At 37.3% G+C, this 27,187-nt stretch overlaps 1 protein-coding gene across 3 annotated transcripts in view; it reads right to left on the bottom strand.

The window, feature by feature from the left end:
* Dcdc1 (doublecortin domain containing 1) overlaps positions 1-27,187 on the bottom strand; it is a 494,469-nt gene that overhangs the window by 98,248 nt on the left and 369,034 nt on the right. The window contains exon 1 of one of the 3 annotated variants that reach the window (XM_047516707.1): positions 4,275-4,380. The exons of the other annotated variants lie outside the window; for them this stretch is intronic. The gene's annotated coding sequence lies outside the window, so the exon portion shown is untranslated. Of the gene's footprint in view, positions 1-4,274; positions 4,381-27,187 lie in introns of those variants that run through there. 3 annotated transcript variants of the gene reach the window in all.

Below are 27,187 nucleotides of genomic sequence, written 5' to 3'. Positions count from 1 at the left end.
TGCCTTTTCCAAAACTTGAACAAAAATGAATCCATTTATGTACCTATAATAGTACAAATCTAAGAAACTCTGAACATAAGAAAAAGTTCTGATTATGATCTGAACTCACTGCACTGAAAAGCATCATCAAAAAGAATGGTATTCTTCCTGAGGTGATCCAGCAAAAATAATTCTTATTATTCAAGAGAAAGAAAGAAAGAAAAAAAGAAGAATGCTCTAATGTGCCTAATGTATGTGGGGTTATCAGGGAAGACCTCTCTCAGGAGACTGCATTTTAAGCTAAGATTTGAATGACATGGAAAAAAGAAGTAATGTGAAGCTTATGTGAGGCTGGAGACACAGCTCTAGATGGGAAAAGTTTAGCGTATTTGAACTTGAGATCCTCCTGCCTCAGCCTCCTGAGCTGCTGGGATTACAGACCATGCCACCAGGCCCAGGTTTGTGTCTCTCTTAAGGTAACTGGTACACTTTACACTCTATGCACATATCAGCTGTATACATACGTTCCACTGTAGCTGACACCCCAGCTCTGTACTGCCCTTTGTTAGATTCTGAAGCAGCATTGATTGTGCCTTATGTTTGCACAATGTCTTTTGAGAAAACATTTCCTTCATGTCTGATGGTTTCTTTCTTGGCAGATTCTTGAGCAGAAATAATTTACTTTGCCTGGTGATGCTTAGAAAGCACAAATATGTCAGTTTCTGATGGATAAAGCACAGAAGAGAGCACAAACCACTTAAGTGAATTTTAAATATATGTATTTTGATTTGATGTTCATTCATTTCTGTGCACTAGAGAGTGAAGATAAAGAAGACAACAGATTCTTGGGGTCATTATCATTTTTCAAAATTCCCATGGATGGTAATAGAGTGTTCAGACTGAACTTTGGAGACTGCATGCCTGTAATTCCAATGACTCAGTAGGCTGAGGCAGGAGGATTGCAAATTCTACCCAGCCTCAGAAACTTAGCAAGGCCCTGTCTCAAAATTGAAAAACAAAAAAATTTTTTTAAAAAGGACTAGGGGTATAGTTCAGTGGTAGAGAGCCCCCTGGGTTCAATCTCCAGTACCAAAAAAAAAAAAAAAAAAAAAAAAAAAAAAAAAAAAAACACTTGGGAGGAAAGAGAGTAATTTATTCTGCTTTAGTTCAAATTGTCTTTTTTCTTCAATAATATAAGTGATTGACATTCTAGAATAGCATTTCACTCACATTAAACTAAATAGAGAGAAATGTCTGTTCTCTCTCCATCATATGACATGGGTTTTCCAAGGGTTATTTCTCTGCTCTTAATTGATATTTCAAAGTATTTGATTTATCTAACTACTTCTATTTGGGAAGCATTTTCTTCTCTTGATTTCTGTCTCATTTCACTGGATACTCCTTTTCCTTCTCTTTTGCTGCCTATTTTTCCTTTTCTGTCCTAACTCTAAATGTCTGGTCTCCCAGGGCTTTGTTCTCTGCCCTCTTCTCTTCAACCCTGGACTTCTTGGATGATCATCAGCTCTGTGATGAGCTTCCACCAGGATGCTGGTGATTCCCAAATCCATAGCTCTTTTCCCAACCTCTGCCGACTCTGGGATCCGGTTTCATGCCAGACATTTCCACTGGGAGGTATAACGGGGATCTTAAATGGAACATACTTCAAATGCAATGTTTATTTGCCTTCCCCAAAGTTATTCCTTTTCTAGTCATTTCTATCTTCCAATTTTCACAAGCTGAATGACTGGGCATTTCCAGTTTTTTTTTTTTTTTCTTCACTAGCCTCATCCCAATAACTAATCCATCCTCAAATTCAATTGATGAATCTGTCCATTTATTTTGATTTTCACTAACCTCCCATCCCAGCCAACACTGTTCAACAGCAGTTGATCCCTGACTGCTCTTTCTGCTTCTACTCTTGCCACCCTACCATCCATTCTTCATCCAGGAGAATGAAAATTTTATGCCATTCTCATGTTTAAAAATTTCCATCAAGTTTAAACTAAAATCCCAGCTTCTTATCTTGGCTTATAAAATACTATAGTCTGCCTCCTGCCTACCTCTCTGACCCTACCTAATACCTGACTGTTGCCCCACCCCTCTGTACCAGTCCCCCAGACCTCTGTTATTTGTAGTGAAGGGATGCGCCAGAAAATGCTCCTAGAAGCAGTGAAGCCATGTTGTTGTAGAAGCACCTGCAGCACAGGTAAGCACTTTCTTCATGGGATGCATGCCCCTCAATGAGAAAACTACAGCCAAAGAGTATGAGACCCAAGAGGAGTGTCCATAAACATGTTTGAACCACTGTGGAGATGCTTAAGAATAACCAGGGACATAGGGGAGATGATCTAGAAGGGTGAAAGCACCATGATTACACAAGTGAGGCAATTAGTCAGGAAATGTGGTCAGTTGTTGAGTGACCTTATTTTTACCTTAAGCAAATGAGGTCTGAGAACAGTTGGGTCACACTAATAGCAAAACAAATGTGTCCTTGTAATACAATTCTATGTTTATTTTCTTCTTATTAACTATATTAAGCTATTTACACATTGGAATTGTACTTAAAGAGTTATTTAGTAAAGACATGCTACAAACAGACAGTTTCACTAACGCTAATCACACAAGTGCAGTGAAGCAAACTCATGTTCAAGCAAGTAACATGGGTGAGAACTTCCCATTCTTGTGACATTTTCCAGACCAGTAGACTTGAAATTACGCCATTCCAAAATAATTCTGGGGTGGGAAGCTCCCTAGGATAATACAGCTACATTTAAGTGAGAGTTACAAAGAAAAGCTGATGTGAGAAAGCTGTAATATTGCTGGCATAAAAATAGGTGCTGCCAAGGAGGGAGGCAGTTGACAAATGGGCTTGCTGAGGAAGGGCTAAGGGACATCCCTGGCAACCATGAGGAGGCTGGCCTGAAGCAGCAGGTGCTTGGCTGTAATGAGAGCCCAGGACATTAGGAGCAGAGCAGAGAGGAAGGGCGCCATGAGAGCACCACCCTAAGGTGGAGGGAGCATGGCACCTGGGAGAGAGAAAAATTCCAGAAAGGAACCAAGTCATTAGCTAGGTATGTGCATATCCAAATATCACAATGCACACGTTAAATATAAAAGGATACAGACAAAGAGGTCCAATAGAAGGTCACTATGCTTCAGTGGGTACTCTCAAGTCAATACCAATATTCTAAATGTCTGTCTCTGAAGACTGAATTGTATCAGTGGTAAAAATCAGTAAGGCTCTTAAACTGAATGAAGAAAATTTAATTGGCATCTGAATCAGGATGGCCTGTATAGGGAAGCCTTAAACTAGATATTTATTCAGGACATGCTACACATCTCAGGCGCCAGGCTCTGTAGTCACATTAACCCAAGTGCGTAAACCTCCTCCTCTGTCTCTCTTCTGATTTTCCTTGACTTTATCTGCTTGAATATATATATATGTAATATGTATGCAATATATATATATAAAATATGTATGTTTTATATATATAAAACATAAGTAATATATATATGTATATGTACACACACACACTTCTGGAGGTATCTGTAAGGTACAATACTGAAGGAGGTTTATTTAGAAAAGATTTTTCCAATAATTCAAATAAAATTTTTCTAAGTGAAATGGATGTAGCAAGCATACTACAAAAGGAGAAAAACAGTTTTTTATAACTCTTTTGGGAAAACTAATCTCACTAAAAATGAATAGTAAGAATAAAACAAGATGAATACTACATATTTATCTATATATTTATTATTCATTCAACAACCCTCACCAGGGAACTACTATGTGCCACACACATATTATTATACAATATGGTATGTATATTACACATATTATTGAGAAAACAAAGATGAAAATGATGAGTTCCCTGACTTACATTTCCTAAGAAAGAAATGTTACACAAATAAAATGCATTTTTCTTGGTATACCATAAGAAAGATGTAAATAAAATTATATTTATTGCTGTAAGATCTCATCTGAATATATACTAACTGTAAAATGCCAAATATCAAGAAATTTAAAAAGAAATACTACATTGTTCTTTTAATCCGAATTTATCCACATGTTAACTCTATAATCCTGAACACAATTTTCAGGAGACCAAGACCCTGAAATGGTGACCATCTGAATAAAGGCTAATCCTTTGTGATCCACAAATAATGACTGACAACAAACCAACATAGTCTACTTAAACACAGTGATCTCACTGCAACTGAGTAGATGATCTGAGTTCCAAGCAATCTTTTCAACTCAGATTCAATGAGGAACCCTACCAAAGACAGATACCTACCTGGATTCTCAGATTCAAGCTGTCAAGATAGGTCTCCAAAACAGAGTGCAGAGAGTTGAGGAAGAAATTTCTTCCTTAGTCTCACCCAATTACAAATGATGCCCACAGGCTGACTCTCCCATCACCATGGTGATTCACTGAGTCATATCTCAGCAGATCTCAGAAGGTACACTGTAAATTTGGGTGCATAAAGATATCATGAAGGTATTGAGAGATACAAGTTGAAAGAAGAAAAATTTTTAGTCATCAAGAAGACTGAAAAATCAGAAGTCCAAAAACTAGATGTTTGGGATAGGCTATTTTCTAAGACAATGTGTAGCGTTTGGGGGAAAGTTACTACTTCTTGATTGTCAATATTAGTCATCCCAGTCAGAATGACCATCATCAAGGGTACAAATAATGATAATTGCTGGTGAGGATGTGGGGGAAAAGGTACATTTATACATTGTTGGTGGCATGCAATTAGTATAGCACTTTGGAAAGCAGTATGGAGATGCCTCAAAAGACTCAGAAGGGAACAACCATATGACCCAGCTAGGGTTGTGTTGGTGGTATAGTGGTGAGCATAACTGCCTTCCATATGATCCAGCTATCCTACTCCTTAATATTTATCCCAAAGAACTAAAATCAGCATACTATAGTGATAGCCATACACCAATGTTATAGCAGCACAATCCCAATAGCCAAGTTATGGCATCAACTTAGGTGCCCATCAATAGATGAATGGATAGCTGGGCATAGTGGCACACACTTGTAAACCCAGCAACTTGTGAGGCAGGAGGATCACAAGTTCACGGCGTACCTCAGAGAGTTAGCGAGGCCCTAAGCAACTTAGTGAGTCTCTGTCTCAAAAACAACAACAACAAAAAAAAGGTAAAAAAATTAAAAAAAAAAAAAAAAGGTGAAAGGGCTGGCAATGTGACTCAAAGGTTAAGTACCCCTGGGTTCAATTCCCAGTAATGAAAAAAAAAAAAAAAATAGATGAATGGGTAAAGAAAATGTGGCATATATTCACAATGGAGTTCTACTCAGTCACAAAAAGGAGAAGTTATGTCATTTGTGGGTAAATGAATGGAAATGTAGACTACCACACTAAGTGAAATAAGACAGACTCAGAAAAAGTCAAGGTCAAATGTTTTCTCTCATATACGGAAGCTAGAGAGAATAAAGGAATAAACAAAGAGGATCTCATAAATTTAGGAGGGAGATCAATAGAGTAGAAGTAGGGACCAAGAGGAAGGGAGGAGGAAAGAGCAAGGGGAGGAATCAGGGAATTAAGTTGACCCAAATATCCTATGTGTATGTATGAGTATGTCATAATGCATATCAATTTTATCTATAACTATAATGCATCAATTATAAATAAATAAATAGAAGGAAGACCAATAGATAGAAGAATGGGATGGAGAGGAGGACTGAATGGAAAGGGATAGCCCTTGGGATTTAAATAGAGAAAACTATGTCATATGCATTTATGAATATGTCAAGATGAGTGGTGTATGTATGCATACAGTATGTATAACTACAAAGCACTAAAAATAAAAATACCTGAAATAAGAGAAATCTTATTTTGTATATTATAGTCTAAGAAGAAAATGAGTACTGGATTTCATGCCACAATACATTAGCACAGCTTATGGTGCATATTTGGTAATAGATTCTAGATTAGCTAATTGATTTTTATTTTCAACCTAGAGTATTCCTAAATACTATGCTTCATGTTACTAAAAAATGTAAAATGGCATTCCATGTAAAGAAATTATAACCTCTCAAAAATATATCAAACATCAGAAATTTATATTAAATTCTTTATCTTCAAAATATAGTACATAAGCTACGTATGATGGTACATGCCTGGAATCCCAGCTGCTTGGGAGACTGAGGTAGGAAAATCTCAAGTTCAAGGACAGTATCAGCAACTTAGAGAAACTCTGTCTCAAAATAAAATAAAGTTCCTCCATTCTTCTCTCTTGCGATTATGTAGAAGGAAATGAGAGGGAAGAGCCAGTAGAGGTATGAAAAATGGTGGAATGAGACAGATATCATTACCGTATGTACATGTATGATTACATGAATGGTATGAATCTATATCGTGCACAACCATAGAAACGAAAATCTGTATCCCACTTGTGTACAATGAATCAAAATGCAATCTGTAAAAATGAAAAAAATAAAATAAAAGGGCTGGGGGTGTAACTCAGTGGCAGAGTGCTTGCCCTGGCATTATGCGAGGCCATGGTGCATGGATCAAAGAGAAATTGACAAAGGAAATTTCAAAAAATTTTTAAATAAAAATTATTAAATTAAGCTAATGATCTTTTAAAATTAATTAAGTGAAATAAAAATGTCGAAATTTGGAGGATGCAAATGATAAAGTAGTACTAAGAAATTCAGAGCATTAAATGTTTATATTTATGGTGAAGAAAGATCTAAAATCAGTAATCTATTCTATATTAAGGCACTAGAGAAAGAAGAGCAAATTAAACCTAAGCAAACAGAAAGTGGAAAGTAATACAGGTTAGAGCATAAGTCAGTGAAATTGATAATCAACTAACAACAGAGAAAATCAGAAAGAAAGAACTTGGCTCTAAAACTGGTAAGAGTCTATCCAGAACAACAAAGAAAAAAGAAAGAGGATGCAAATAAACTACATAAAAAGTGAAAGTGGAGTCATCATTATTAACTCCACACTGAAAGTATAATAACTAAATACTACAAACAATTTTATGCCTATAAAATCAACAACTTAGAACTGCACCATTTGAAAGACAGAAACTATAAAGCTCGTTCAAGAAGAAATAGTTTTAATATATCTATTTGAGATACTAAATTTACAGTCAAAACATTCCAAAAAATAAATACTCAAATGACTTCACTGTGAAATTCCACCAAATATTTAAGAAAGAACAATACTAATGTTACAGTCTTTTCCAGAAAACAGAAAACTTCCCAACTAATTTATGATGTCAACATTAATCTAATACCAAGTCTAGACAAAGATCTATCAAGAAAAGAAAACTACAGCAAGGTGTGGTGGTACATATAGCCCCCAGCAACTCAGGGGGCTGAGGCAGGAGGGTCTCAAGTTTGAGGCCAGCCTCAGCAACACAGCGAGGTCCTAAGCAACTTGGCAAGACCCTGTCTCAAAAAAATAAATAAATAAAAAGGGTTGGAGATGTGGCTCAATGGTTAAGCACCCCTGAGTTAATTGCCAATATCAAAAATAAAATTTAAAAAAGAATAGAAAACTACTGACCAACATTCCAATATTCCTTATAGACATAGATGCAAAAAACTCAACAACATATCAAATTAGATCCAGCAATATAAAAAAGGAATAAAATAGCACATAACCAAGTGAGAGTCATCACAAATTCAAGATTTGTTCAACATTTGAAAAATCAGTGTAATTCACCATATTAACAGACTAAATTAAAAAAAATACAATCATCTCAATAGGTATGGAAAAATAATAAAATTCTAAATGTTTTCCTGGTAGAAACTTACAACAAACTAGGACTAGGAGGGACTTTTTTTACCTTAATAAAGGGCATTTGTTAAAAAAGAAACTCACACTTACCATCACACTCAATGGTGAGAGATTAAAATTAAGAAAAAGACACAGATGTCATTGCTTACTACCTCTATTCAACAGAGTATTAGAATTCCTAGCCTATGAAGAGGGAAAATGGAAATGAAAGGTACACAGACTGAAAAGAAATAAAGTCTTGATTCAGACAATATAAATGTCTATGTAGAAAATCACAAAAAATCTACAAAAAAGCTCCTAAAATAGAAGAGTTTAATAACACAGGATGAATATATGAAAGTCAGAAAAGAAACGCCAGCAATGAAAAATTGGGATTTTAAAGTAAATTTTAAAAACCATATTTGCAATTACACTAAATGCTACAATAAAATACTCAGGAACAAGTATTTTTAAAAATCATACAGTATCTATTTAATGAAAGCTACAAAACACTGGTAGAAAAATCAAAGTTTAAATAAATGGAAAGATGCACCCATATTTATCAATTGGAAAACTTAACATTCATGTTAGATATCAATTCTTTACAATTTGGTCTGGAGATTCAATGTAATCCAAATAAAAATTCAAGCAAGTCTTTTTATAGATTTTGACCAACTGATTCTAAAATGCATTTGGAAAGTCCAAGGAACTAGAACAAGGAAACCAATTCTGAAAAAGAACAGTGCATAAGATCTCATAGTACCCTATTTGAAATCTTACTTTAGAGCTACATGATCAACAAAGTATGCCATTAAAGAATAGAAATGAAGATCAATGGAACAAAGTGTAGAGCCCAAAATAGACCCACACAAATATAAGGTAGAACAGAAGAATTATGGGTAGGTAGGAATGAGAACAGGAAAGAGGGTCTGTAACTTTAAATCTAAAATCTCTGAGAATGTCGTTACTTTCACCCCCCAGGACCTTCTTCTAATAGTATAGTTTATCAACTTTGACACTCCATTATATTTATATTGACTCAATAAAGAAATACATCATACATAATAGAAGCCAGATTTCTCATTAGCAAACACTATCTTACCTAACTGATAAAGGTTAACATCTACAAAGATATGCAATATTGATATCTCACCCCTTCATATAATACAATGAAAATAGCACATGATTTCTGTGGCATCCCCCCAAATCCATCATTTCAATCTAATCATGAAATATTCCCAAACCTCAACTGAGAAACAGTCTACAAAATATCTGACCACTATTCAGAGGGGAAAGACAGAATTGTTCAGAAAATGTCATTTATTAGAAGAGAATAAGAATGTGATTACCAAAAGCAATGTCGTCTGCACTGGATCCAGGAACAGAAAAAAGAAAATCAGTAGAAAAACTGAGGAAACCTGTGTAAAGTCTATAGTTTAGTTAATACTATTGCACACATGCTGATTTCTTAGTTTCACCACGTTATGTAGGATGTTAGTTAGCATTAGGGGAAGTTGAGTACAAGGGATATAGGAGCTCTATACTATCTTCACAATTCTTCTCTAAATCTAAAATTATTTCAAAATGAAAAGTTTTTAAAAAGCATTATGTGTAATTTAATTTTCTTAGTCTACCTAAAATTATTATGCTTCAGTGTTTCAAGAATTTCCAAAAGTTTAACAGATTCTTGACTTTTATGAGAATGGCACCGTGTTAATACAACATTAGCACAACATTAATACAATCTGACACCTTTGGTTCACCAATAAGCATGATCCCCAGCAACTTGGGAATCCCTGAGACTCAGTTTCCTATTCACGAGGGAATTTGGACAAGATGATTCTTATACATTTCTTCCATCTTGAAAAAAAAGTGGACAGGGATAACTTATATTTCTAAGAAACAAATCACGGTATTTTTCAAATAGAAATTCAAATGTCAAATAAAATAACTATTGGCAATCTTAGTGGAGTACCCAGAGACTCTCATTAACACTGATAAACTGGATCAAATTGCAAAAAGGACTAAGGCTTAAGGCATGATCCATTCCCTCCCTTGGCAGTGAAATCAACCTACATCTATTAGTCACCAACCAGAAAGAAAGAATTGGTTAAAGCCAATGGCTCCAAACAAGAGGGACTGTCTGCCCTAGCTGCAAAAGAGCAGTCAGGCCTATTGCCACTTGCAAGTGAAGCACCAAGGGTACTACTGCATGTAGCAGCATGTAAGGGAATCTAATCAGCTGGTTGGTAATGACTCCTCCTTCAGACACACATTGCATTGCTTCATTCTAATTTTAAGTTAAATTATAAATCTGTTCATTCAAGCATCACATGCTCCATATTAAATGAATACCAAAATATCCAGGAAAGAGTTAAAGATAATTGTCTTCAATACCGTTTGCAGTCTTTATTATTATGTTTAGTCTCTTTTTCTCAATTAAGCAATCATCAGGGCTGCTATGGCTACACAATAGGGTCTTAGAAGAGAAGAATTCTTTGCCTTCTACTTCTTGAAAGAAAGCTTATTAAGAATGACACAGAAAGAATCACAAGCCTTCATTTTCTAAATTTCAGGGCCCTTTTCTGTAAAGTCAAAGGGTACTATAAAATGTGTCATGGAGCCACACATGCAGATATTCACATTTCACTCAGAAGTCCTCATGGATCACAAGTCTCTAAGTGAGTCTTTGTGAAAGGTAAACATTCAGGATGTCACTCTTCCTGGGAAAGAGCAGATTCTGATTGGGGAGCATGTTACAGTTAATGAATCTTGGTGGCAGCTGGCGAGTCAAGCTTCTGGATAACATATTTTTTCTTCATACCATGTTAAAAAGAGCCAAGTCTGTCCAGGACTGAGCCATGTTCCAGTTACTTAGGAATAAAACCAAAATAATATGCAAATCCTATCTCTTGGGTATTTTTTTTAATATAGTTTCAAACTTCTAGAAAAGTTACAAAAAAAAAAAAAAAAAAAAAAACAAAGCTCCCATATACGCTTTACCCAGATTTGGTTATATATACATATATTAAATTTGTGAGGAGATAACTTGAGTCTGTATGTATCCTAATCCTCAGCAAACTTTCATCTATTAATATGGTATTAGCATCTGTTGATGATTCTTACTTGAATCTTATTTCCATGATGATCATGAAATGGTGATTTTTCTAACTCCATCCTCCCTTCAGCTCTTATTAGTTGGTATTCTATAAAGAAGGGGTTTCGTTTTCCAGTTTTTATTTGTTCATTTGTGTCTACTGACTCATGGATTCTTATTTTATTCATTGGACTATAACTCAGTCATATCATTACTCCTTTTGATGCTAAAATTGTCAAGTTAAAGCTTTTTGAAGGAGCTTTTAAGGCACGTTGAGTTTTCCAAAGTTATCTTTGCTTTGGAAGCAAATGGTCACTCTGCCTTCAATATATTTTGAGGCAAAAAAAATTGTGTCCTGTTTGAACAGAAACACTAACAAATCTTTTCTCTGCTTAGAAACTCCTGTCTAGACACATTACTCTTTCACAGCACAAAATCTCTGTTTTGCTCCCTATCCAGGGCTGCAGTTAATTACACGAAGAGACAGATGCTGAGCAGCCTTAAGGCTTTCTCTGCCACCGCAGCGAGGCTGAGCTCCACTCAACGAGCAGGTAGTGAGCGAAGACAAATGCTGTTTGACAAGGCAGCATATCCTAGCACCCAGGGTTAGAAAACAGACAAGCCACTCTGTGTTCCCAAGCAAAGGCAGAGGAATATCAAGCAGATTGTTTCTGACAGAAATCATATCACAGCCACACTTCCAGACAAAGTCCGTGTGAATGAAATGATACACTTTCTGTTTCCCATCTTCCCCTTTAACAGAAAGCAAGTATATCAAAGGTACATTAAAGGTGACAGCTCAATGCAAGGTGGTTAGCAAGATTTTATAAGCTTGGTTTCCCTTTGGTGATATGAAAGAATCAGCAACAGCTCATCGATTTGGATGCTGCAGTTATTCCTCTTGATTCTAATGAATTCCCAGTTTCCTAAATACTGCAACAGAAGTCCTCTGTCCAAATAGAAAATTAAGGACACAAATAGTTTTTAATCTTACAGGGGGAAATAAAATAGACAAATCAGACTTTCCCAAAACTTATTAAGCAATATCAGATGGAAAATTAGTTTCTCAAATACAAACCCATACTGGAATATTGTTTTTAATAGTCACCTAATGATTTATCCTCACATATTAATGGATACAGAAAAGACATAAAGATAAAATTTTATCACAGATCATATAATTGGAAGGGAAATCATATTTATGCAATATAGAAATAATTATGACAATGATTTTATCATTAGTTGTCAATGTGAATTTGTGAGTCCTACCAAAGCCTAACTAAATTATCTTAATATATTCTTTTATAACAATTGTATTTAATTGCTTTGTAAAAGGTACTTAGATGTTATGTCACAGACACAATAAATCAAACTGATATGTAAATTCTAACCTAACCAATCTTTTCGGAAGTCAAGAAAGAACTCCAGTACAACCTGCTGTGAGCCCAACTGTTGGATGAAAAACCAACCAGACTATTCCCCAGGGAAAAAGGGGATGGGCACCAAACAGATATTCAGGGAGCTTCATTTTTTGACCAGAGAACAACAGGATATGCTTCATATTGAGAAGATAAACAGTTTACTTTAGGGAAGCAATTAGCAAGAGTCTGATGCCTAAATTATAATACAGTTTCCATCACTTTAAATAATCTTTAATTATTCCTATCATATTCTTATGACTGTCTCCCTATTTTAACCATATTGTAGTATTCCTGTAACTCAAAAGTTACAAACTAGCATTTTTGTAAGGGAGATTACATTTTCTCATAAAAATTATATTATAGTTGCAGCAAGTATTCTTGACCAAAAATGATCAATTGAATGACATCACCAAAATTATATCTTAACAATTATAATTATAAATTTCTTATAATTTAGAATAGTAAATTAATATCCTTGTCTTCAACAATTATTAATTGCTGTATATGAGAACTATTCAAAGGGTTCCATGTTCTATACTTTATGAAATCAATTTGATCTAACTAATAACTACAATAGAAATAAACAATCTGATCCATCAACAACATCTTTTTGGAGTTTAGATGGTCATTTTTTCCCTATAATTTGGGTGGTGAAATATATATATATAATATACACATATGTGTATATCATAATATATAATGTGTATATATATATATATATATATATACCCTCCTATTTCTCCATAAAATTTCATAGTTAATTGAATCACACAAATCATTCCAGAGTTCGTAAGTGCATAAGCTACCTCAAAACACTTCAATGGTTGGAGGCAATGATAAACTATTTCCACTGGGAAAGGAGGAGGAAGCATTTTACTAAATGAGTGCTGACCTAATAGTTCTCTCATTCATATTTCTTATCTCTATGATTTATTCCTGTGGTTCCCAATCTGAGTACCATAAGGATAGTCATGGAAAGCACAAACAAAAGCAGCGTGATGAGTCCTATGACAGGAGACTCCTGGGTGCTATGAAGCACATCATAGAAGGATACAGAATAGACACTAAATATGAACTCAAGGAGTCAGAGAAGACTTCCAGGTGATTCCATGACTGACTTCTAAGCAAGACCTTTGACGCCATCCAGCAGCGTCGATTTGGGGGGGAGTGGGACAAACGAGTAGCGAGGTTCTTGAATTCGGAAAAGTTTATTGTTGAATCAGGAAACCCGGGAACCCTGGCTCTCGAACCTGGAACCTGGAATCTCGAACCTGGAACTTGGGACCTCGACCTCAACCTCGACCTCGACCTCGAACTTCGAACTCTGAACTCCAAACTCCGAACTCTGGCGCTGGAGGAGAGCTGGCTTATATCCCCTCCGGGAGGTGAAGGGTAGGGCTGATGCCAATTATGCGAAGATTAGGCAAGGAGCTAGCTGCCCAATCATGGCAAAGGTCAAAACGAGCAGGCATGATCAGGAGCACTTGGGAACACTTGTGCATACGTTGTGTGCTTGGACTTAATTGAATACGGCCAATGATAAATCACCTGGGTGTGCTTATGTTAATCAACCTCCTCACTGCCGATGTGACCAAAACAACTTCTGGCTGGCTGCCAGGCGCCATCTTGGCGAGTCCGCATGGCATAGCCCCCAACAACCTTAAGAATAAGTAAGAATAGAGGGACAAAGACAGGAAAGATTTCTATTCTGAGGACACTTCACATGCGAGGCCCACAGCATACTATGCCAGAGGGAATGAGAGAAGAATGCAGAGTGAAAAGAGATAAATCTGGATAGACGAACAGGACAGATGATGGAACCTGACAGCCCAGGTTAAGCAGTATGACACCATTCACAGATATTAAACAGGGGAGGGGCAGGATGATAAGATTTAGATTTTAGAAAGGCAATAGTGTTGGAAAGGTGTTAAGACTGAAAGAAGAGTAAACAATTAGAAGGTGAGAAAAACTGTCAAGCAGCAGATGGATTTGACTGTCCTACAGATTGACTGTGTTGGAGTGAGAGGCTAGAACGGATGCTGGCGAGGTTTCTATTTGTGCAACTGGTGGCTGGTGATGCTATTCATTGACAGAGGAAAATTCTAAAGAAATAATTATCCGATCAATTTTGAGATGTTAAAATTTTCTCTCTGGGGATATCCAAAAGGAGATATTCAATTACTTATTGGATGAGCACATTTTCCAAAAATTATTTATGAGGAATATATTTGGGAACTATTCTTGTAAATGTTGAGGAAAATAATATATTTAATTTTTGCACAAGTGGAACAAAATGTGCTAAAAGTATTTTATTGCCAAATAGTATACAAACTCTTTTCAACTATTGGACCATTTATGTTCAGTATACAGAATATTAAATTTGTCTCTATTATAAGAAACAAACCTAGAGTATTTGAGTGGAAAGACTAATTTATTGTCCTTCACATTTCCCTGGAATGTAGTATTTCAGAGATTGCCAGGAGTGATATATTATAAAAGTTAAGAACACATTAATGTCAAACTGTGTTAAAATATCCTGTTACTAATCAAGAATCACATGATTATTTCAATACATACAGAAAAAGCATTTGATAAAATACAGCACCCGTTCATGCTCAAAACACTAGAAAAAATAGGGATAGTGGGAACATTCCTTAACATTGTAAAGGCCATCTATGCTAAGCCCATGGCTAATATCATTCTGAATGGTGAAAAACTGAAAGCATTCCCTCTAAAAACTGGAACAAGGCAGGGATGCCCTCTTTCACCACTTCTTTTCAATATCATCCTTGAAACTCTAGCCAGAGCAATTAGACAGACCAAAGAAATTAAAGGGATACGAATAGGAAAAGAAGAACTCAAACTATCCCTATTTGCTGATGATATGATTATATACTTAGAGGAACCAGGAAATTCCACCAGAAAACTTTTAGATCTCATAAGTGAATTCAGTAAAGTAGCAGGATATAAGATCAATGCACATAAATCTAAGGCATTTTTATACATAAGTGATGAATCTTCAGAAAGAGAAATTAGGAAAACTACCCCATTCACAATAGCATCGAAAAAAATAAAATACTTGGGAATCAATCTCACAAAAGAGGTGAAAGACCTCTACAATGAGAACTACAGAACACTAAAGAAAGAAATTAAAGAAAACCTTAGAAGATGGAAAGATCTCCCATGTTCCTGGATAGGCAGAATTAATATTGTCAAAATGGCCATACTACCAAAAGTGCTATACAGATTCAATGCAATTCCAATTAAAATCCCAATGATGTACCTTACAGAAATAGAGCAAGCAATTATGAAATTCATCTGGAAGAATAAAAAACCCAGAATAGCTAAAGCAATCCTTGGCAGAAAGAGTGAAGCAGGGGGTATCGCAATACCAGATCTTCAACTCTACTACAAAGCAATAGTAACAAAAACGGCATGGTATTGGTACCAAAATAGAAAGGTGGATCAATGGTACAGAATAGAGGACATGGACACAAACCCAAATAAATACAATTTTCTCATACTAGACAAAGGGGCCAAAAATATGCAATGGAGAAAAGATAGCCTCTTCAACAAATGGTGCTGGGAGAATTGGACGAAACTAAACTCAAAATGGATTAAGGACCTCGGAATCAGACCAGAGACATTGCATCTTATAGAAGAAAAAGTAGGTCCAGAGCTTCAACATGTCGGCTTAGGACCAGACTTTCTCAACAGGACTCCCATAGCACAAGAATAAAAGCAAGAATCAATAACTGGGATAGATTCAAACTAAAAAGCTTTCTCTCAGCAAAGGAAACTATCAGCAATGCGAAGAAAGAGCCTACAGAGTGGGAGAAAATCTTTGCCAATCATACTTCAGATAGAGTACTAATCTCCAGAATCTATAAAGAACTCAAAAAACTCTACACCAAGAATGCAAATAATCCAATTGACAAATGGGCTAAGGAAATGAACAGACACTTCACAGAAGAAGATCTACAAGCAATCAACAAACATATGGAAAGATGTTCAACATCTCTAGTAATAAGAGAAATGCAAATCAAAACCACCCTAAGATTCCATCTCACCCCAATTAGAATGGCGATTATCAAGAATACAAGCAACAACAGGTGTTGATGAGGATGTGGGGAGAAAGGTACACTCATACATTGCTGGTGGGGCTGCAAATTAATGCAGCCACTCTGGAAAGCAGTGTGGAGACTCCTTAGAAAACTTGGAATGGAACCACCATTTGACCCAGCTATCCCACTCCTTGGCCTATACCCAAAGGACTTGAAATCAGCATATTACAGAGATACAGCCACATCAATGTTCATAGCTGCTCAGTTCACAATAGCCAGATTGTGGAACCAACCTAGATGTCCTTCAATTGATGAATGGATAAAGAAACCGTGGTATATATATATACAATGGAATATTACTCAGCTATAAAGAATGATAAAATTATGGCATTTGCAGGCAAATGGATGAAACTGGAGAATATCATGCTAAGTGAGATAAGCCAATCTCAAAAAACCAAAGGACGAATGATATCACTAATAAGTGGATGATGACACATAATGGGGGGTGGGAGGGGTTAGTGTTAGGGTTAGAGTTAGGGTTAGGGAGGGGGGCAAGAATGGAGGAAGGAAGGACTGTATAGAGGGAAAAGAGGGGTGGGAGGGGTGGGGGGGAAGGGAAAAAATAACAGAAAGAATCAAACAACATTACCGTATGTAAGTTTATGATTACACAAATGGTATGCCTTTATACCATGTACAGAGAAACAACATGTATCCCATTTGTTTACAATAAAAAAAAGAACCATTGAAGAAAAATATATATATATATATACACACACATATATATATTAGTCTTAACAGTATATATATATACATATATATATAGCATATGTATATATTAATATATATATTAGTCTTAATAGTGTTGAACCATTGAACCAAAGACAGCAATTGCCTCAAGTCAAACCTCTTATAAAGGAAAAATAAACTCTTTGTGAGAAAGTCAAAAAAAAAAAAAAAACAGAAAATATCCTGTTACTAAGGAGTATAATAGCAGTGAAAACTTCTCTGTGCCTCAGTTCAGTTTCTCATCTATAAGATGGAATAAAAAATAATACCTCTCTCATTGTAGTGTTGTGATATAAAGTTGATATTATGCATAAGAGTTGGAAGAGCACATTATCAAGAATGTGTGTGTGTATGTGTGTGTGTATCAGTGGGAAGAGCTCTGTGTTTTATTGCACTTTTGACCTGGGTCCTAGCAAAGGAACGGAGAAAGCAGAGGATGGTCTAGCAAGCAACACAGAAGGTCCTGCCTGCTGATGGAGTTGTGTTGAGGCTGACCACATAGTCCAAGCGGTGTCCATTCATTGTTGGTGGTGGACTAACAATGAGAAATAGTGATGGGAGCAGGTTTGATGTTCCACTTGATAGAGATAAGAAAGGAGAACATTTCTAACAAAGAAATTGTCATTGTAGAGGATCAATACCATGGCTTATTATGTTGTTTGATTAAAAATGTTACATAAACCTGTTATCTATCAGAAGGACTTTCCTAAAGGTATTGATTGAAAGAAAAGTTCTTGCTACAGTGTTTCCAAAAAGATGCATTTACCCTGGTAATACCACATATATGTGAAAAATAGAAGTAGCATATTGGGGATATGCCACTTCTACTAAATGAAGTGTAGGCTCTGGATTCAGACTACTTTAATCTACCTTCCTGCTCTGCCACTTACAAGCAGTGTGCAATAAAAAAAAGTTAAACCTTTCTATCCCTCAGCTTCCTTGTGTTTAAAATGAAAAGAATGATAAGATCTATATCATAAAGTAGTAGTGAAAATTTAGTGAGATAATCCATGTAACAGACAATACTTTGTCTAGATCATAGTAAGTACTCAATAAATATTAACTCTAATAATAACAATAATGGAAATAAAATTCCAGGTTCAAAAGTTCATGATCACAAACAAAAAACAAAGGATTAAATAATTTAAAAAATCCTTCGTGATCAAAAAAGAGCCATCTATAATTACTACTATCTTTTAAATCATCTTAGGCATTTAGCTTCAAAATCTTTGTTTTTACCTTTGATTCAATTCTCTTCATTGTTTACATTTAGAAACCAAGTGCTGACCATTTTCTTATTAAATAGTTCTCTCTGCTCTCTACTCTTAGTTCCACCAAGTTCTTACCCTCCAATAGACTGAAGGATGGCAAAATAACATAAAAATGAGATATTTCAATCCGTAGTTTCAGAGGTAGAACAGTTTGGCTGTGGGCGTGGCTGCCAGAAACAATTTTAGGAAATGTCACTGGTGAGGAGAGGAAGGAACTGAGAGACTGGGGTGAGTGGGCCACTTGTGTGCTCTTCAAGTCACAGGAGTCACAGAACTTGTGTTTAAGAGAAAATTGTGACCTATGTGACAAAGTAGGAGTAGAGGTCAGTCCAGCCCACCCATTGCCATATCTCACTGGAATGCTGGGGTAACAGTGAAGGAGGGAGGTAGATCTGGAAGCAGTGGTGGAACAGTACAGAGAAACTGAAAGGCAAAACAGAGTCCTCAGGTCATGAATGTGCTCATTGAAGGGGACAAGGAACATTCAAGGGAAAGGGAGAGGGGGTTATGTTGGTGAGGGAGTGGGAGTTTCAGAAGACAAAACATAAAACTTTGGGAAGGAAGAGTATAAGCGGAGCTTGGGCTAAGGAAGAAGTGAAGAGAACTAAAGGGATAAGAGGTCAGAAAGGGATGCTCTTAGCAGCTTACATTTTGACAAAAAGAAACAGATAAAAGATAAGCTGATGTTCTAGTCAACTTTTTGTCACTGTGACAGAATACCTGAGAAAGACAACTTTAAGGACAAAATATTTATTTTGGGTCACAGTTTCAGAGGTTTCAGTCTCTGGTCACTTGGATCCTTCCATCCTAGGATTGTGGTGAGGGAAAACATCATGCATGATAGGGAGAGTGCAGCAGAACAAAGCTGCCTATCTCACAGGACTGGGAAATGGAGGGAGGGGTGAAAGGTGGGGGGGCTCACATGTGCAAGGAAGAGGCTAAGGGCAAGGAATACCCTTCCAGGGCATGCCAGCTGTGACCTACTTCTCCAACTGGGCCCCACCTCCTACAGTTTCCTCCCATTAATGCCATCAGCTATGAATCCATTAATGTATTAATTCACTAATGAGATCAGAGCCCTCAAGAGCCAGTTACCTCCCAAGAGTCCTATCCCTGAACACTGCAGCCTTGGAGACCAGGCCTTCAACACCCGATCTAATATAACAGGTTCATTTATTCCAAAAAGAAGGAGCCTCTTACAATACACAGAGAGGTGGAAGAGATAGGGGGCAGGTGAGTATGAGTACAACAGGAGCTCCATTGGTTTCCAGGTCTGCTGTAGGTGTTTTGAAAGTTCCTTCTTTTTTGTTGTTGTATCTTTCATGTGTGACAGTTTCTTGGGAACAGATATTCCACCTTATGTTGTATAATACTTACCTCTAAACAAAAAATGAATTAAACAAAACTGCCAATTTGATGAAAAAAATTATTTTAGATCCAAGGAGATTGGGATGCTTCCCAGTGAAAAGTAATGAGTTGCCTGAAATGATCATGAACTATATTGCCCATCTTTATAGGCAAGATCGATTGAGCATGCATGTTCTAAACTGACCAGCACAAGGGGATATTTTCATATACATAAGAAGAAAAAATAATAATAAAAATTCCATACTTAAAAAGTGTTGTAAATGGCAAATTTTCAGTGATACAGGAAAAATAATCACAATGGAAGGTGGACTATTAACCCATGAGTGCTCAAAACATAAGAGCAGAAAAAAGAAAGGTAGAAACATCAAAGTTATTATTTCCCTATACAGGATATACAGCAATAAAAAGACTACCACTGCAAAAACATTAGACTTCAGAAATTAAGGTAATATCTAGGCCCAATAAGAAGGATATACAATAAGTTTAGTTTGTTTCAAGTCACATTATCTCTCTCAAGAAAAATGCAATGTTAAAGTATTACAAGTCCAAATAAATCATAAGTCTACCTTTATCTTGCAAAAAAGACTTATTATTCTGATTTTTAAAGAGACAAAAACAACTTACAATATAATGGTTTATACCTAAGGTCTTTTGCAATTTCTGTAAGTATACAAATTTATTGGTAGTCTTAAAAGTCTGACATAAAAATATTAGACTTTTATTACTTTATAACAAATACATTTTAAAATTTAAATTTATTTTTAACTGTTACATAAAAACATAAATATATATATATATATTTTTTGGGATACCATGTGATATTTTGCCAAATGTATACATTGTGTAATAATTAAGTCAGGTTAAATATTTCTAGCTCCTTAAATATTTTTCTCTTCTTTAAGGTGAAAACACTTAAAATCCTTTTAGTTTTTAGAAATATACAGTATATATTATCTACAGAAATTCTACTGTGCAACAAAATAACAGATCTTCATGCTTCTAATTATAACTTAGTACCTGTTGAACAAGGTCTCCCCATCCCTCCCTTCCCTTTATTCTACCCAGATTCTAGGAACCAATAATCTATTCTCAACTTCTATGAGATCAACTTTTTTATGTTGCATATACAAGTGAGATCATGCAGTACTTGTCATCTGCACCTGGCTTATTTCACTTAGCATAATGATCTCCAGTTCTTTCCATGTTGTTGTGAATGACAGCGTTTCATCCTTTTTATGACTGAATAAGTATTCCATTTTGTGTATGTACCACATTTTCTTTATCTGTTGATGGCCACTTAGGTTGTTTCCACTTCTTGGTTATTGTGAAAAGTGCTGCAATGGACATGGGAGTGCAGATATTTCTTTGACAGACTGATTTTGCTTCCTTTGAATATATACTCAGTAGTGAGATCTCTAGATCACATGGTGATTCTATTTTTAATTTTTTGAGGCAACACCATGCTGTTTTACATAATGATTGTACTAATTTACCTTCCCACCAACAATGTGTAAGGGTTCCCTTTTCTCCACATCCTTGTCAGTGCTTTGTTATCTACAGTCTTTTTGATAATAGTCATTTTTATTGAAATTAGGTCATATTTCACTGTGTTTTGATTTGTCTTCCCCTGATGATTAGTGAGACTGAGCATTTTTTCATTTCCGGTTGACCATTTGTATATCTTTTTTTGAGAAATGTCTACTTATGTCTATTATCCATTATTAGATTGGGTTATTTGCATTTGCATTTGCTTTTTGTTTTTTGCTTTTGAGTTTTTGGAATCAGAAGTATAATTTGCAAACATTTTCTTCAGTCTATAGGTTGTCTCTTTACTCTATGAATTATTACCTTTGCTGAGTAGGAGCTCTTTAATTTGATGTGATCTTATTATCTATTTTGTTTTTTATATCCTTTGCTTCAGATCTCATCCCCCCCCCAAAAAAAAATCCTTTCCCATTCCAATGTTCTAAATACTTATACTATTTTCTTCTATTAGTTTCAGATCTCACATTTAAGTCTTTAATTCATTTCAAGTTGATTTTTGTAACAGGTGAAGATAGGGGTCTACTGTCATTCTTTTCCATGGGCATAATCAACTTCCTTGGCCATCTATTGAAGAGATGCACATTCCTAGAATCTTTGTCAAGTATTATTTGGCTATAGATGCATGGGTTTACTTCTAGACTGTATTTCATTGGTCTATGTTTCCATTTTTATGTTACCATGCTGTTTCAATGGATGCAGCTGTGTAGTATATTTTGAATTCAGGTAGTGTAATACCTCTTGCTTTGTTCTTTTTGCTAAAGAATGCTTGGCTACTCAGGATTTCTGTGGTTCCATAAAAATTTTAGGATGATTTTTCTGAGTATTATAAAGAATGTCGTTGTTATTTTTGGTATTTAGGGATTGCACTGAATTCCTAAATCACTTAGAGTGCTATGGATATTTTAACAATATTGATTTTTCCAAACCATAAACATTGGATGTCTTTGCATTTGTGGTGTGTGTTTGTGTGTGTGTGTGTGTGTGTCCCCATCAATTTCTTCCATTAATGTTTTCTAGTTTTCGTTGTGTAGATCTTTCACCTATTTGGTCAAATTTATTTCAAGGTACTTTATTTTTCATTGCTATTATAAATGGGATTACCTTCTTGATTTCTAGTTCATAACACATTTAATATATTGAACTTACCAAATATCATAGCTTAGCCTTCCCTACTTGAAATGTGCTCAGAATACTTACATTAGCCTATAGGTGGGCCAAATCATCTAACATAAATCCTATTTTATAATAAAGTATTGAGTATTTCATGTAATGTACTGAATACTTGTATCCACAAAATTCTGGCAATACAGTTTACTATAGAGTATTGCCTGTTTACCTTATGATCACATGACCAACTGGGAGGAATGGCTTGCTGCTAATGCAACAAGAGAATATTGTATAGAATATCAGGAAAAGATCCTAATTTCAAAATCCAAAATGTGGTTTCTATTGAATGTATATCTCTTTCATAACATCTTATAGTTGAAAAATTATTATTTGAACCATCATAAATTAGAGACTGTGTATGTGCATGTGTATATATGTGTATAAAATAAGGTATTGGCTTATGTGGTTACTGAAGTCAAGAGATGCCATGACCTGCTGTCCACAAGCTAGAGACCAGGAAAGGTGGTATAGCTTTATTCCAGGTCCAAAGGCCTGAGAGCCAGGAATACTGACAGTATCAATTCTGGTCTGAAGGCATGAAGAAATTGGTGTCCCAACTTGAGCAGTTAGGCAAAACACAAATTCCCTTTTATTTGCCTTTTTGTACAATTCACACTTTCATCAAGTTGGATAATACCCATTTACACCAAAGAGAGCAATCTGCAATATTCTACTTGGTCTACCATTCAAATGCTAATCTCTTTTGGAAACACCTCTACAACCACACAAAGAAATAATATTTTTTCCAGAGATTTTGGCTTCTCATGGTATCATCAAGGTAACACATGAAGTTAACCGTCATAATTGCAGACTCCAGGCACAGCTTATCTGGTTTTCTAGCCAGTGTCTCAAGGCTACAATCAAGATGTCATCTGGGCTGCATTTTCATCTGAAGGTTCATCTGGGGAAGAATCTACTTCTACACTCCCTCAGATTATTGGCAGAATTCATTACCTTGTAGCTACATGACTAAGGCCTTCGGCTTCAGGATGGTACCTGTAGTCCCTGCCACAAGACCTCACAAAAGGCAGTTCACATTATAGCAGTTTACCTCTGCAAGGCCAGAAAGACAGTGTTTTGCTGCAGTTTGCTAACTCAGAATCTCAAATAATTTTATGTAATCACATCCTATCATCTTTTCTGTATTCCATAGTTAGAAGCAAGTCACAGAAAAAAAAAAGAAGAAGAAGAAGAAAAAAAGGAAGCAAGTTGCAGGCTTTGCCTGCTCTGAAAGGAGAGTACAGCTCATTGAAGGTCACTTTATAGTGTCTCTGTTATAAAAGATAAACTGAACTAACCACAAGTGAAAAATATTTTTAATATTTTTCATTTCTAAATTTTAAACATTTTGATCTTAATAAATTTTCTAAAGTCATCTATAATAATTTGGTAGCATAAAATTTATAAATACATGAATATGCATAAATATGTACAGATAATTCCTTGGAATACCTCTAACATAAAGTTACTCTTTTTAATATAATTTTGTTTAATCTTAAACTAGTTCTATTTTTTGCTTTCTATTGGAACTAATGACACGTTAACTAACTCAGGCTGACTCCTTATTTCCTGGCAGGTGAGCAAGATCAAGGCCTCAAAGGCATTTTCAAAAGTTAATGATGATAAATCAGACCACTGTCAGGGATTGGTTAACAACAGTTCCACGAATGTGATCAGCTCATGCTTGCCATATAGTCCTATGGGACTCTCACCTGCGTGAACCCCCCCATGCCTTGCTGACCTTTAAGCTGATTGGTTCCCGCCTAGCCTTCACCCTACATAAAAGCTGTGTGACTTCCTCAATAAATGAGTTCCTGCTGTGACTGGTCTCCTTGACGGTCTGATTGTCCTCTGCCCAGAGGGCTGGGTACGGGCAATCAGTCGGCCCTACCTTTCCCGGTCTGGCCTTTTTGGGGAGTGCTCCCTTCCCTTGTCGCTGGTTGAGAAGAGCAAGGGGGCTAAAGACCCCAACATTTAGCATCCAACGTGGGGCACCTCGAGGCTGATTCAAAGAAGCCGCGGCCAAAGCCAAGGAGCAGCTACAAAACCGAAAGTACCGGCGGATCGGGCTAAGTGAGTTCCGAGGTAAGGGCATCCCTGAAAGGATGGGGCAAACACACACGACATATGATGACCCTACACTCAAGGCTCTTAAGCTTATGCTAAAAAGTAGGGGCCTTGAGTTGTCTGATACACAGGTGGAAAAAGCCTGGGACACCTTTACTCGGGTGGCCCCTTGGCTTCCTGCTGCTAATCTTTTTGACTGGTCCACATGGGATCGTGTAGAACAACTTGTTAGGAATAGGGAAATCAATTTAGGGGAGAGTCCCCCTACATTATCCACCCTTAAGGTCTGCTTCTCTCCAGGACCTCCCAAAGGGGGCTCCAAGGTTTCCCCCAAAGAGCCGCCGCCTAAAGAACCGCGGGCTCCTCTTGTTGCATCTCCTTCAGGAAACTTGCCACATAGTATACAAAGTTGGGATACCTTTAATGAGGAGCCCAATCCATCTCCGTCCGCTCCTCCCAAGGTTGAGGATCTTAAAGGAGAGCCCTTTGACCCCTTTGATATCATTTTTGGTGCTTCTAACATGCCCATGGCCGCATCTGATTCTGGGGCCACATCAGACTCCAGTGAAAGCCCTCTCCCTCCTCCTTATTGCCCATCCTTACCTGGGGAACGGTTACTACTGCCCCATCCAAAGGAACCACGAGGGCAGCCAGCCTCTACACTTATCGAGGGCCCACTTGCGCCCCAGGGAGGCTCATTGCCGCCATCTTGTCCGGATGGCGGGAAATCTTCCCTGTGGCCATTTTATGATACTGGGAGAGAACTCACTGACTCTAACTCCCCCCCTCCCTGTATGGCCTTCCCGGTAAATGTTAACCCAGGGGGTAACTGGCCTGCTATTTGGTACCCATGAGAGGCACAATATTTAAAAGAACTAAAGAAAGTTGTTTCAGAGGATGGGCCCAATTCCCCTTGGGCTGAAACCATCCTCCAGGGCCTCGCCCACCAGCAGTACACCACTCAGGATTGGAAGAACCTAACTAAAGCTGTCCTTCCTGGTCCTTTATATCTAAAGTGGTGTGCATTTTTTAATGAAGAATGTCATGCTCAGACTGAACGGAACCAGGCTGCTAACCCTCCCGTCCTGATTACTTACGGGATGCTCTCTGGGTCCAGTAACCAATTCTCTACTGGCCTTTTATAGGCTGCCATCCCGGCCCCATATCAAGAACAAGTAAGAGCCCTAGGATTAGCGGCATAGAAAAAGCTAGAGGAGGGTCCCTCAGAACCCCCCATCGCAGGGATTACCCAGAAGGCAACTGAGGCAACTTCATTGAGAGGGTAGAAAGAAGCCTTCAGAGAAAATTTCCAACAGGGCCCCTAAGAGATCAATTTGTTAAAATGTTAGTTTGAGAAGGAATAACTACCGATCACAAATTGGCCTGTGCAAGGATGAAAGATCGCTCCATGGGAAGGTGGACTGTGGCTACCAAAGATATTGGCATGCAAGTGCATCAGTCTCAATCCTTGGTTGCAGCCCTACAGGCCCAAACTGCCTCACTTGCTGAGGCTCTCACAGCAGCCTTGTCACCAGTTGCAACTAAGGGCAAAGGAGTATGTTATGGCTGTGGGCAACCAGGCCACTTCAAGAGGGATTGCCCCTCTAGTCAGGTGCATTCTGAGGCTCCGCCCGGATGCTCTATGGGTTAGGCTCAAAGGCCGGCCACCCCCGAGATGCCTTGCCCAAGATGCAGAAAGGGATTCCATTGGCAGAGGGATTGCAAATCTAAATTTGACATTGAGGGGAAACCTTTAAACTAATCAAAGGGACCCTCCAGCCCCGCCACACAAAGGAGGTTTCTCCCCTGATAGCCCCTCTGAGGCACATTGGACTATTCCCATTGTTCCTGGGGTAAGGCCCAAAATGGACATTTTTATAGAGGGAAAGAAGTTCCTTTGTCTCATTGACACTGGAGCGGATAGGACTGTGTTAAGAAAGGAGGAAGTTTCACCTCAATGGAGGTTGGTTCCTGGCCCCCAGTTGCTTGGGGTAGGAGATGATACTAAATTAGAAGAGACCAAAGACTGGCTCAAATGGCAGGATGTGGATGGTGCCCAGGGAGACGTGTGCCCCCTCATAGCCTCAGGTCTTACTGCAAATCTATTAGGACAAGATATTTTGGGGGAAGCTGAGGTCTATATAATGACTGATCACAAGGCAGTGTATGATGACCTCCTTGAGCAGGAGGAATATGAACAACAGTTCAATCTGCCTGGCCCTTTTAGTAATTATAGAGGGGACCCTCTTTTTGAGGCATCTAGGCAAAAGGCCCCAGCCCCCTGGGTAAGGCCACACCCCCAATCCTAAAGGCCACTGTTCCAATGACTCCAGTCATCCAGTGGCTCCCAGGCCCCCCAGTATGGGTGGAACAGTGGCCATTACCCCAAAATAAGCTCCAACATTTAAGAGATATTGTATAAGAACAACTGACCTTAGGTCATATCAGACCACCTCTAAGCCCCTGGAATAGTCCAGTTTTTGTCATCCAAAAAACATCAGGAAAATGGAGGATGCTTCAGGATCTCAGGAAAATTAATAGTCATATGGTTCTGGTAGGAACCCCTTTAAGGGGTCTTCCCTGGATCCCCTCTATCCCAAGAGATCTCTTGCTTCTTGTTATTGATATCAAAGATTTGTTTTTTTCTCAATACCA

Source organism: Sciurus carolinensis, chromosome 11 (genome assembly GCF_902686445.1).
Source record: "Sciurus carolinensis chromosome 11, mSciCar1.2, whole genome shotgun sequence".
In the NCBI taxonomy this organism is placed as follows: Eukaryota; Metazoa; Chordata; class Mammalia; order Rodentia; family Sciuridae; genus Sciurus; species Sciurus carolinensis.
This window is presented reverse-complemented; position numbering and strand designations above follow the sequence as displayed.